Below are 13,739 nucleotides of genomic sequence, written 5' to 3' on the forward strand. Positions count from 1 at the left end.
TGTGCATGTGTGTTTATATCCCATGTTTTTAAGTAGCTTCTACATTCTTATTCCTGGATTCATACACACTTTAATGCAGAATATGTTTCATGTAAATTATGAAGAATTTTAGGCAGGTCAGTTTGGGGATAAGTTAGCCACTTCAGGATCTGTTTGGGGTAGAAACACACCTCTTTACCAACAATGAACCTCTCAACCTGGGACCTTCACCTGCATGGCGCTGCAAACTAACCCCACTCCAAACATGAGAGTATTACATGCCTCATGTCAATGCAGTTCACTTCACAATATATTCCTGAGTATATCCAAGAGTTGGAGGCAGAGGACTAATCCAGCCTGAACCAGTTTGGGTGCATATACAGTAAAACAAATTGTGTCCTCTACATGAACTCTTAGAGAAAAACCCCTATTTTCATCTTATTCCTGGTTGGGTGTGTGCACATGATCAAAATTAGATGCATCATGGGAAAGGACATGCATAGTGAACTAAGGTAACATGACCTAAGACTGTCAATGTGCTCTATCTTCTCCTAGACCCCATAAAATGGAGCTCAGCACAATAACACATTGTCCTTGTGCATTCAACTAGCCACTGCTTCCTTGCAAAGTGTCCTGCACTGCCTCTTAATAAGGCCCTTACTTTACTATTTGTGTGTGCTTCTCTAGTTTTGGGAATAAGATACAAAGACACTGAAAATACCTTATCCAGACCATGGCCACTGGTAAAAAATTTGTTAACTTTGAGCTCCAAAAATATCCCAAACCATACTATACAAACAAAAAAAGCCTGCATGTGCATAAACAATAGACCAACTCTGAGAAAGAAAACAGTAATAATTGCCTGCTCACTTCTAGCTTTTAGTAACTTAGGTACAATGTAGGAAGTAGGAGTTCAATCCATCACCCATATGAATGACAAATTCTGTAACATAAAAGTCTGCCTTCAAAGTGTGTGTGTGGCAGGTGCAGAATGAGTAGGCCAGACCCCACTACTTCAGTCTCCTCCCAGCTTCATGGTCCTAGTAGGTCCTCTTGTGGCTGGTTTGGGGCTGCTTGGACCCTGTGAGGTTCCTGCAGAAGCACCCCCCTTAAACTGCCTTCCTGAATGAAGTACCCCTAGATCCCCAATTCCCAGATACCCTGCACCTGAGGGTGGGTGCACCAGGTGAGGAGTGAGTAGGCCAGAACCCTGTTCCCTGGCTCTTCCCAGTTTCCTGGTTGCTTTAGGTCCTCCCGCACCTGGCTTGGGGAGACCTGGTCTCTGTGTGGGGGCTATGGAAACAAACCTTTTGCTCTGATATCTTTACTGGCCCATGGGGACTGACATCCCTATTCCCCTGAGACAGTGTGTACAAAGGCCATTGTAGGAGCAGGCCTCTTGCCTCTGGCTCTCCAGCTGCCTGATACCTGGATCCCCAAGCTGTGATTCCCGTGAGCTGAAGAGCACATGCAAGTGGAGTGAGTATACCATATACCAGAGCTCCCATTTCCCCAAGTATCTTTGATATTCCTGCAATCTTCACAATCTGTCCTTATAACCCCATCATACACCAGCATATCAATCTAGTTTACACTTAAAATAGACCATACTCTAAAGATCCTAGAAGAACAAATCTTGCTTCCTCCTCTATAGAATGAAGTGCCTCTATAAGATGGGCAGACCAGAACTCAAAAAAGCCAACAAAAGTAAGAAATCAGAGATATCCACCAAGGATATCTAGTCCCACAATGGAAGTCTCCAATGAAATCATAGATATCAACAGAAGTTAAATTCCAAAATTAAAACACAACAACTAATGAGACCCTGATCAAAAGAATTGCTTAGCTTAAAGCCATCCATCATAAAACGAACAATCGTATCAATGAAATTAAACAGAATTGTCTCTTAGAGTGTTCAGCTCTTGACAGTAGGCTTAACATGATTGAAGAAAATGTTAGAACCCTCAAAAGAGATATGAATGAATTCAATGTGAGTCATCAAATAGAAGATCTCAATAACTGATTAAGCTTAATGAAGACTTGATTAAATGTAAGAGTGAATTCCAGGAAGCATCAAAAAAATAGAACTTGAACTGAATTTGTATCTCAAAACAGATGGATATGATGAAAAATAACACTACTACAAACAAAAGTCAAATAGAGTATATTAAAACCTCTTTAGAATCCCTCACTGACAGAGTTACTCATGTGGAAGACTGAAGCTCTGACCTGGAAGAAGATAAAAGAAATTGATCAGGAGGCCAAAATCTTTTCTAAGTTCAAAAAAAAAAAAAAAAAAAAAAAAATCAAGTGAACAGGATACAAGGGAACTGTGAGATACCCTTAGCAGCCAAACATCCAGATTATGAGTATACCAAAAGGAGAGGAAATCCAGGCCAGAGACATAGAGAACATATTCAACAAAATTATTGAAGAATTTTCTAAATCTCTCAAAGTAGAGGCCCATCCAGATACAAAAAGCGCACAGAACATGAAACACATAAGGCTAAAGAAGATACTCTCCACGGCACATCATACTCTAATGTCTTGACAATGAAAATACAGAGAGTGCTAAAAATAGCATGAGAGATAAAATTCTCTACATACAAAGGCAAGTCCAACAGAAATACGTCAGTTTTCTCAATGGAAACCCTGAAAGCCTGAAATGGAACATTTCAAAGTTTTTATACTTTTGGGCTTCCAATCCAAGCTACTCTACCCAGAAAAGTATCCCTCATAATAGATTGTGAAAGGAAATTTTTCCATGAAAAAAAGTCAACTCTATGATTATATGAAAACAAAGCCAAACCTACAGAGAATACTTCAGGGAATACTCCACACAGAAGAGTCAAACAACCAATCTCAAAAACCAATAAGAAGAAGATCACAGTAACAAAAACTAGACCAAGCTCAAAAAAGTACAAAACACAAAGAAACTTCAAACCCCATAAATCACTGAATCATGGCAGGGATTAATTCAAACCTCACAGTAATATCCTTAAATATTAATGGTCTTAACATGCCCATCAAAAGACACAGGTTATCAGGGTAGATCACAACAATGGACCTTTCTGTCTGTTATCTTCAAAAGCCCATCTCACCACTAAAGATAGACACCTCCTCAGGGTGAAAGATGGAAAATGATATTCTAAGCAAATGGAAATTAATAAAACAAGCAGGCATTGCTATATTAATATCTGTTAAAATAGACTTCAACCCCAAAGTAATCAAATAGGACAAAGAAAGCCACTTCTTACTCATCAAGGGAATGTTCCAACCTGAGAACATCCCTATCATAAATCTATATGCATTAAACACAGGTGCACTACAATTTATAAAACAAAACCTACTTGACAACAAAACAGAAGTAAACACCAACACCTTCATAGTTGTAGACTTCCATACTCCACCATTATCAATAAACAAATCATCCAAGGGGAAAATCAATGGGGAAATAATAGAGCTGAACAACACCATAAATGAACTAGATCTAATGGGTATATACAGAACATTCCACACCAAATCTACAGAATACACTTTCTTCTCAGCAGCCCATGGAACCTTCTCCAAAGTATACCATGTACTAGGACATAAAATGTGCCTCAATTAATTCAGGAAAATTGAAGTAACTTCCTGTATCATATCATATCATATCATATCATATCATATCATATCATATCATATCATATCATATCATATCATATCATAATGCTTTAAAGCTAAAAATCAACAAGAAACTCATCAAGAACTCCACCACCTCCTAGAGATTAAATAACACACTTTAAAACAACTAACAGGTTGTGGAAGAAATAAAAAAAGAAACTGGAAAATTCATAGAATTGAATGATAATGAAAACACAACCTAGCAAAATTGATGGGACACAATGAAAGCAGTCATAAGGAAAAAAATTCATAGCACTAAATGTCTTCATAACAAAAACTGAGAGTTCCAAATTAATAACCTGACTATCCACCCAAAGGCACTGGAAAAACAAGAAGAATTCAACCCCAAGTGCTACAGATGGAAAGAAATAATCAAGATCAGAGCAGAACTTAATGAATTGGAATCAAAGAAAAAAATTTTTAAAAATGATGAAATGAAGAGCTGGTTCTTTGAAAAAATAAACAAGAGTGATAAAGCCTTGTCCAATTTGATCAAGCAAAATAAATAGAAATCACGAATTAACAAAAACAAAAATGAAAAAGGAGAAGTCACAATAGACATCAATGAATTTTTAAGAATTATCAGGGCATAAAATATCTGCTCTACACAACTGGGTAATCTGGAGGAAATGGATCAATTCCAAGATACATAACACCTACCAAAACTATAATAAAGAGCAGATTAATCTCCTCAACCTACCTATCACATCCATGGAGATTGAAAAGGTAATAAAAACTTCCTCAAAAAGAAAAGTCCAGGATCAGATGGTTTCTCAGCCAAATTCTATCAAACCTTCATGGAAGAAATGAAACTAATTTTTCTCAAACTTTTTCACATAATCAAAGACCAGGGAATACTCCCCAACTCTTTTGATGAAGCTAGCATCACTCTAAAACCAAAATGAGAGAGATATGGAACAAGTAAAGAAAACTATAGGCCTATATTCCTGATGAATTTAGATGCAAAGATACTGATTAAAATCCTTGCATACTGAATTCAACAACACATCAAAATCATTATCCACCTTGATCAAGTAGGATTCATCTCAGTCATTCAGGGATGGTTCAACATATAGAAAATAGTTAACATAATATACCACATAAACAAACTTAACCATAAAGAACACATGATTATCTCAATTGAAGCAGAGAAGGCCTTTGATAAAATACAACATCATTTCATAATCAAAACACTGTAAAGAATAGGCATGCAGGGTTTATATCTCAACACAATGAAGGTTATATATATAAAGTACCCAAAGCCCAAATAATACTTAATGGGGAAAGACTGAAGGAATTTCCATCGAGATCAGGAACAAGACAGGGGTGACCACTCTCACCACTGCTCTTCAACATAGTACTAGAAGTAGGAGCCCAAGCAATAAGACAGGAGAAATAAATAAAAGGGATTCAAATTGGAAAGGAAGAAGTCAAGTTAACCCTATTTACAAATAACATGATCCTATATGAAAGTGACCAAAAAGTCTCTATCTCAAAACTTCTAAAGGGGGTTCATTCCTTCAGTAAAGTAACAGGATATAAAATCAGTGTATAGAAGTCAATAACCTTTCTATATGCAAAGGACAAATATATGGAGAAAGAAGCCAGTGAAGTCCCATTTTCAACACCAGCAAAAATTTAAGTACCTTGGAATAACACTAACCAAGCATATGAAAGACCTATATAACAAAAACTTTTTAAAAAACTAAAGAAAGAAATTGAAGATGTCCTGAGGAGATGGAAAGACATCCTATGCTACTGGGTAGGTAGAATTAATATTGTGAAAATGGCAATTACACCAAAATATACAGATTTAATGCAAGACCAATAAAAACACTGGTATCATTATTCATACAGATTGCAAAAATGCTCACAAAATTTATATGGAATGGCAGCAGGCCTTGGATATCCAAACATACCCTCAGCAAAAGACAAAAAGTGAAAACAAAAACCACCTCTAGAGGTATCACAACACCTGATTGAAAACTATATTATAAATCATTGTAACAAACAGCCTGGTACTGGCATAAGAATAGAAACATAGACCAAAAGAACAAAACCGAAGATTCAGATGTTAGGTCACGTAACTATAGCTACTTGATCTTTGGCAAAGGTGCCAATAATGTAGACTGGTGAAAAGACCCCATCTTTAACAAATGGTATTGGACAAATTGGATGATCATATGTAGGAAAATAAAACTAGACCCACTCATCTCCCAATACACAAAGGTCAAATCAAAACGGATTAAAGATCTGATATGAGACCTGAAAAATCTTCTCCTGCTGGAAGAAAAAATTAGAGGCACTGTTTATGATATAGGAGTTGGGAAAGACTTCCTGAACAAAACCTCAGTAGCTCAGGAAATTAAACAATCACTCAACCAATGGGATCTCATGAAGTTAACCTTTTGCAGAGACAAACACACCATAAGTAGAGTCAATAGATAACCCACCGAAAGGGAGAAATCTTCACCAGCTATACCACTGGCAGAAGCCTAATGTCTAGAATCTACAAAGAACTCAAGGCTGGAGAGATGGCTTAGTGGTTAAGTGCTTGCCTGTGAAATCTAAGGACCCTGGTTTGAGGCTCGATTCCCCAGGACCCACGTTAGCCAGATGCACAAGGGGGCGGATGCATCTGGAGTTCGTTTTCAGTGGCGGGAGGCCCTGGCACTCCCATTCTCTTTCTCTCTCTCTCTCTCCTTCTCTTTCTCTCTCTGTCTGTTGCTCTCAAATAAATAAATAAAAACGAACAAAAAAATTAAAAAAAAACCAACAATGAAAAGCCAAACAACCCACTACAAAAGTGGGGCAAAGAATTGAATAGGGAGTTCTCAGAGGAAGAATTATAAATGGCTAACACACAATTAAGAAAATGTTCAACATCCATAACCATTAGGGAAATGCAAATTAAAACAACCATGAGATTTCACCTTACTCCAGTAAGGATGACAATCATTAAAAAAATCTAACAATGTCAAATGTTGGCAAGAATGTGGGGAAAGAGGTACCCTCATCCACTGTTGGTGTGAATGTAAACTTGTAAAACCACTATAGAAATCAACTTGGAGGTTCCTGAAAAGGATGAACATAGAGCTAGAGCTATCAAATGGCCCAGTTATTCTGTTACCGGGCATTTATCCTAAATGCTCCATACATCAATACAGAGGCATTTGCTCAACCATATTTATAGCTGCTCAATTTATTATAGCTAATAAATGCAATCAACCCAGGTGCCCATCATTGAATGAATGGATAATGAAGTTGTGGTACATTTACACAATGACATTCTACTCAGAAGTAAGAAAAAAAATGATATAATGAAATTTGTAGAAAAATGGACAGACTTGGAACAGATCATATGAATTCATACAATCACAGGAAGTCATATGTCTCATGTTGTCACTTATCTGCAGTTCCTAGTCTGGTTTTGTTAGAGTTGCTGTAAGCAACTCAAGGTCCAGAAAATAGGGATGGAAGGGTTTGGGAGAAAGGGGAGGAAAGAAAGGGGGAAACATACAGAAAATTAAATAAATTCAAGTGAAACCATAGCAACCTTTATCCTTGGAGATAGCCTAGTAGATATAACCCTCTAAAGGATTAAGGGGAAGCACCTGGTAGGGCTTGGATGAGTGTGGGATGAAGCCTAAACTTTAAAAATAAATTTTTTTTTGTCGTGACCTATAACTCACAGTACCAGAGATTGGTTGCTACCCACATTGAGCTGTTGATCAGAGACCTACAAGGTCCCCAAATAAAACTTTCTATCAGAGCACTTGATTACCTGCCAGAGGCAAAGACTAAGAACCTATTTCTGAAGATACCATATGCTGACACAGAGCATGGAGGGACCTGGCTGGAATTCAGAAGAAAGGCAGTATTCAGACAGTTAGCCTGTCTAGTGCTGGAAAGTGCTATATGCGCTACTGGGGGAAAAATGGTCAACAATGGTCTGAGCAAACAGAGGTCTAACCTACTCAGAAACAAGCACCCTGAAATGATATAAATGCAGTGAAATAGTGGCACACAGCCTCAGCGGGTAACCAATAGCTTTCTAATTGGCCAGGACATCTGATCATTGTAAAGGTACCCATATCTGGAATTGGGAACTAGATCAGACTCCTATGGAGACAAAGATTATGTTCTGCAGTGTCAAGCTCTCACTAGTCTTTGGCTAAGAGAGGAGTTACATACATCAAATTTGCCCTAAATTAACAATGCTTATTCCATTTAAACTATGCTGACTTCACTCTCCATTGGACAATCTGTTCTCCTTTTTCAGAACGTAGCAAGACCAGAAGAGAGAATCTACCCCTCGCACTTTTGCCAAGCCACAGGTGAATCCACAGAGAAATGTGGAGATGAGCGAGAGTGCTGCTTCCATGTTGTTCCTGATAATCAGCACCAGGAGGTAGGAGACAGACCTTGAGAATACTCAACACCTACCAGAGTAGAGATCCAGAGGCTCCTAGGAGCTCATCAATGAAGTATACTTAAAACTCACCACCATGGCTCGGGGAATTTTGTGGAAGAGGGCAAAAAGATTATAAGAGCCACAGGTTGAGACATCATGCCCAGAGACATTCCCTATCCCTAAAAAATAATTGACTACTGCTCCCACAATGCATAAAGTACAACCCCGTTGGGAATACCTGCAACCCCACTGAGGAGTGTCCCCAGTGGAATGGGGATACAGATGAGGAAAGACTGGGTACTGACACATGATGTATCCATATGAAACATATTCATTTAAAATTTTTTTTGTTTAATTTTATTTATTTATTTGAAAGTGATGGTCAGAGAGAGAGAGAGAGAAAGAGGCAGATATATATAGAGAGAGAATGGGCACGCCAGGGCCTCCAGCCACTGCAAACAAACTCCAGACGCCTGCGTCCCCTTTGTGCATCTGGCTAATGTGGGCCCTGGAGAATCGAGCCTAGAACCAGGGTCCTCAGGCTTCACAGGCAAGCACTTAACCACTAAGCCATGTCTCCAGCCCTGAAACATATTCTTAATAATAATAATAAACATTTTAAAAATGTTAAAAAGTCTGCCTTGGGCTGGAGAAATGGCTCAGAAGTTAATGCAGTAACCTGCAAAGCCTAATGACCCAGGTTGAATTCCCTAGTGCCCATGTAAAGCCAGATGTACAAAGTGGTACATGCATCTGGAGTTTGTTTGCAGCAGCTGGAGTCCTTGGCATACCCATTCTCATTCTCTCCAGCTCTCTCTACTTACAAATAAATAAATAATATTAAGAAATAAGAAGTCTGCCTTTCCCCATATTGCTTTATTCAGACATAGAGTAGGCTCTTCTGATTTACTCCCAATCTCAAAGGTGGTATTGATATACCATTTCACAGACTCACAGCTGATATATACATAAGCAAGAAAAGAAAACAATATGATGACTTCAGACTCTTGTATTTCTTGTTTCTTGCTGTTGCCCCGTTTTATGTTACAAAATTCAGGAAAAGTGTTAAGATTGCTGATACACATGAAGTAGGCACATATAATATTTCCCCATACATTGAAAGCTAGTATTTCTACAAGCACCTGCCATTAAACGTGTCTAGAGTTTGAGAAGGGAGGAGAAAGATATGACAGTAGTGACAGAATTTTATACTTGGTAATATTTTATACTTACTTAAGAAAACAAAAGAAATGGGAATCAACAGTAATTTCTGCCTCTCAAATAGGCAATTTAACAGTTTGACTATATGGAAAATTGTGTGTTTAGGGGGAAATATTTCAGATTACTATGTTATAAGAAATTTACTCAAGGTAATCTTTAAAATGTCATACACAGTTTTTCATAATGCTTGCATAATTAAAATCAGGTTGATAAGGGAAGATAAATGACCCACAGAGCCTCCATGGAAGATGGTATGAAGAGATTATACTTAACACAAAAGAGGTGGAGGAAAAATCATTTGGGAGAGTTTTTAAATCATTATTCATGTTACCACTTTCTTCTCTACCAGTACAAGTTGTTTTATGTAATCACAAGTCATAATCTTTGTTCACTAAACGAATGCCTTGAAACTTCATTGAACCACAACCATGAGTCCTATTTCTATGGTGTACAAAGAGAGGCACAAAGTCAATGGAGGAAGACAGGTGTGACATGAAGATGGTGGACAAGTAATCCTCTGAGCACCCTCCAAAACTAGTTGGACTCACCACTTTCAAATCTTGATTTAGCCAGTTTTTTGTTTGTTTGTTTGTTTGTTACTGGCAAGCCATCACAGCTCATTTAACCTCATTTACTTCATTAATATAAGGGAACTAACAATATCATCTATTTCATTTAGTTGTTCTAAGGGTAAAATATGTAAATCATAATTAAGTAGAATATTGAAGCCGGGCATGTTGATGCACATCTTTAATCCTCGCACTCAGGAGGCAGAGGTAGGAGGACTGCCATGAGTTCAAAGCCATCCTGACACTACATACTGAATTCCAGGAAAGCCTGGGCTACAGTGAGATCCTACCTTGAAAAACAAAACAAAACAAACCAAAGAAATAAAAAATATAGTATTAAGAAGGTATGGAAAAAATTACACTAGCCCTCATCATTACTATGTTATTGATGAATCCTATGGCAGTATACATTGCCAGGTATAGGGTGAATAAGCTCAAATGTAATTAAGTCAAAAATCATATAAATCTTGAATTATGGAGCAATTTGACTTATGTTAGAGGACAAATAATAAAAATGTAAATTTGTTTGAAATACAAGTAAACCTAAATCTTTGCATGCTAATTAAAAAATAAATAAATTTTAAAATTAATAAAATACAAATGTTAGTTTGCAAAATACCTTCTAAAATATATCCAATTAATAATTGGTTATCCAACTAACCATCTTACTAATTAATATATTTAAGTATGTAGCTTGTATTTTCAGTAGTGATTTTGCTTACTTATAAGCAAATATATAAATATTATTTTTATTATTTAGTGCATTTATGCCTTATAACTTTAAAAACACGTTGGGGAAAGAGAAGTGACTTGGGGTAATAACATCTCAGAATGTGCAGAGGTTGTGCAGTAGCCCTCATGAACATGGCCCATGGAATGATGACGAGAAAGTCTTGAAATGTTAATGACAGCTGGGGTCACATGCCACGAAACACAAATAAAAGTAAAATGTTTCCTTTTTCTTAGTTAACTGAAGTATTCTGAGGAAATTAAAGTGTAAGGAAGGGCATAGCATGACAGATTTCAGTCCACCTTATTCTATTTCCAATTCTGATGCAGCAGATTCTTGGCATTGATTCTCAACCACCAACCTGAGAAAGCAAGTCACTCTCATGGGTACACAGATGTAAGACTTCACTCATGTGATGAGCTCCTATGGTATATTGATGCTGGTGGAAAATCAACAGTATGTGGTGTCCAGTCTTATGGAAAGCATGTGCTCATTGGAAGCAAGCCAATCATTCTGGTGGGTCCTGGGCATGCCACCAGCTTAGCATGGAAGTTCTTTTGTGGGAAACAAACTACTAAGGCTTGTAAAATTACTCAGGCAAGGGGAAAATGACCAGCAATATTGTGTGCTGGTAGGGGACACTGCTATATGAAAGCAACCATCCTGACAAGATGTACACACCTGTGCAATAGTGGCACCTAGTCTATGTGGGTAGTCAGTGGCTCTTTGATTGGCTTAAAGATATGCTTAGTGGAAAGGAGCTAACTGTAACTGGGAACCATTTGGCCAAAAAAGAGGCTATACCCATCAAAACCTCTTTTAATTAAAAATACTTATCCCTGTTAACCTGTGCTGACTTGATTTTCTGTTGGAAAATCTATTTTTCTTTTTCAGAAGACAGCAAGAACCAAGAAGATAAACCAGCCCTCACTCATTAGCCAGGGCCCAGGTCAAACCACAGAGGAATTGTCAAGATGAGCCAAAATGCTGCTTCTGTGGCAACCAGCACAGGGTGATGGAGACAGATGCTGAGGATACTCAAACATACAAAGCAGAAATCCAGAAGCTGCTGGGAACTCAACACTGAAGTAGACTTAAAACAGACCTACCACAGTTCAGGGAATTTTGCTGAAGAGGGGCAGAAAGATTGTAACAGCCACAGAGTGGAACAGAATGGTCAGAGGCATTGCACCTCCCTTACAACAAAAACTGCTGCTCTCATATTCCACAACCCACAACCCCAGGGGGAAGACCAGCAATCCCACTAAGGAGGGCACTCAGAATAATGGGGCCAGAGAGGAGAGAAATGGTGGTACCAGCATATGCCTATTAGCAGTTGAATGACTTAAAAAAGTATAGTCTGATATTTTGGTGCATATGTGACCCAAATCTATTTTTCTCTCTGGATGCAATATGGTGCTTATTCTGGACTGACTAATCGAGCTCCCCAGGTTTTATATATTATAGCTCTGCTCCTCATATTACTGTTGTGTCTGAAAAAAAGATAGATCATGTTCTTCCCTGTAGAATGTTATAAAGAGTAGCTGATTATCATGTTTGTAAAATGTGTGGCTTAGAGTAGAAATTTGTTTATTTTTCCATGGGAAACCACCTCTCATACATCTTGTGTGCAGATAGAAAGATGAATAAATAAGACACAGGGAGTTCATTTTCTACTCTGGTGAGAAATGCTAGTTCTTTGCATTGTCCCTAACTGAATTTTATGAATGGGTCTCATGTGATGGTTGGACTCCTGGAAATGGTATATGATACTTTACATGCATGAGACCCTTCTTAGGGAAATGACAGGGACTTCCTCTAGTCTCAAAAATAAATGTGATAACCTCAAAAATATGAACTAACAACTTCCTTAGCTATTAAATGTGGAGAATAACATTAGCTTCTTCAGAGTGTAACAGTGATAATCTGCTGAGGCACTGTCATCCAGATCTGAATTATTGCCTTGTCCATAGCCAGAGACTCTAAAGCCAACTAAGAATAAATCCTGTGTCTGGGAATGGGTTGAATATGAGGTATGTCATTAGCCTTGGTTCTCTATCAGTGACAACCACTTCCCACAGTCTCAAGGACAGGCAGCCACCATCTGCCTGTGGCTTGAGAGGGCCCTTTACTTTCTGACTCCTTCTCATGGAGTCTTTAGTTCATTGTTTTTCAAAAATATGCCAGGGAAAAACCATGCCTCTTGCCTAGAACACTCCTTCCCTCTAGCAAGGATCTCTTAGGAGGCTATGGAAACTTGTTACTGCTGATACCATGTTCCATGTACTTGTTTTCTTGTAGAGATGAGAAACAAGGAGAATGGAGAAGAAAATTGCATATCCACACATATGTGGAGATGTCTAGTAACATGCCAAATAAAATAGGATGCATTACTACCATGAATAATGCTTGCTTAGGGATTACTGTTATAGACAATGGGGTATTACTTAACAGAGTCTATGAAGTGGAAATGTGTTATTTAATGGTGAGAACTGAAGATTTGGAAAAGGGATGTGGGTGGCTGGTGGCCCTCAGATGAACACACACAGATAGCATAGAATACAGTGTTAAATCTTGTCAACAAATCTACCTTCTCATCCAAGTCTCTATCCTTATTCTCAGGAATCTAGAAGAGGAAATGTTGACCCTTTTACATAAAGCATATAGGAAATGCGATATCTGTTATGAGCACTAAGTTTACATAAAGGATATAGAAATGTGATAGCTCAAAATTGACTTTATACACTGAATTTAAGTGACAAATAGGAAAATCTAATTTTAAAATTTGTGGTTACCTTTGATCCAACTCATAGTACTGTGTTAACTAAAACACTAAAGAAAATAGCAAAGTCCTAAAGTCACATTAGGTACACATCACTGGAGGAGTAGATAAAGAAAATTTTCCACATATCCCCATGGAGTATTATTCAGCCCTTAAGAAGAGCAAGATTATGTTTTTTGCAAGAAAATGGATGAACCCGGAGAAATAAGCCAGACTCAGTATGACAGATAACACATGTATTCTTCCATGTATGGAATGTTATACAAATATGTGCATGAAAATAGAAGTGGACTCATTAAAGAAGATAGAGAGGACCAGTGGAAAAGAGGGTGATAGATAGGCATGGATAATGGAGGAAGTAATACAACTCAACACACACAC

At 37.8% G+C, this 13,739-nt stretch overlaps 1 long non-coding RNA gene across 1 annotated transcript in view; it reads left to right on the forward strand.

The window, feature by feature from the left end:
* The window catches only part of LOC123463319, a 52,597-nt gene extending 40,838 nt beyond the window's left edge, over positions 1–11,759 (forward strand). The window contains exons 2-3 of the long non-coding RNA XR_006638872.1: positions 7,925–8,053; positions 11,471–11,759. This is a non-coding gene — a long non-coding RNA (uncharacterized LOC123463319). The remainder of the gene's footprint in view (positions 1–7,924; positions 8,054–11,470) is intronic.
* Positions 11,760–13,739: the final 1,980 nt, after the last annotated feature.

The sequence above is a fragment of the Jaculus jaculus genome, chromosome 9, assembly GCF_020740685.1.
Source record: "Jaculus jaculus isolate mJacJac1 chromosome 9, mJacJac1.mat.Y.cur, whole genome shotgun sequence".
Lineage (NCBI taxonomy): Eukaryota > Metazoa > Chordata > Mammalia > Rodentia > Dipodidae > Jaculus > Jaculus jaculus.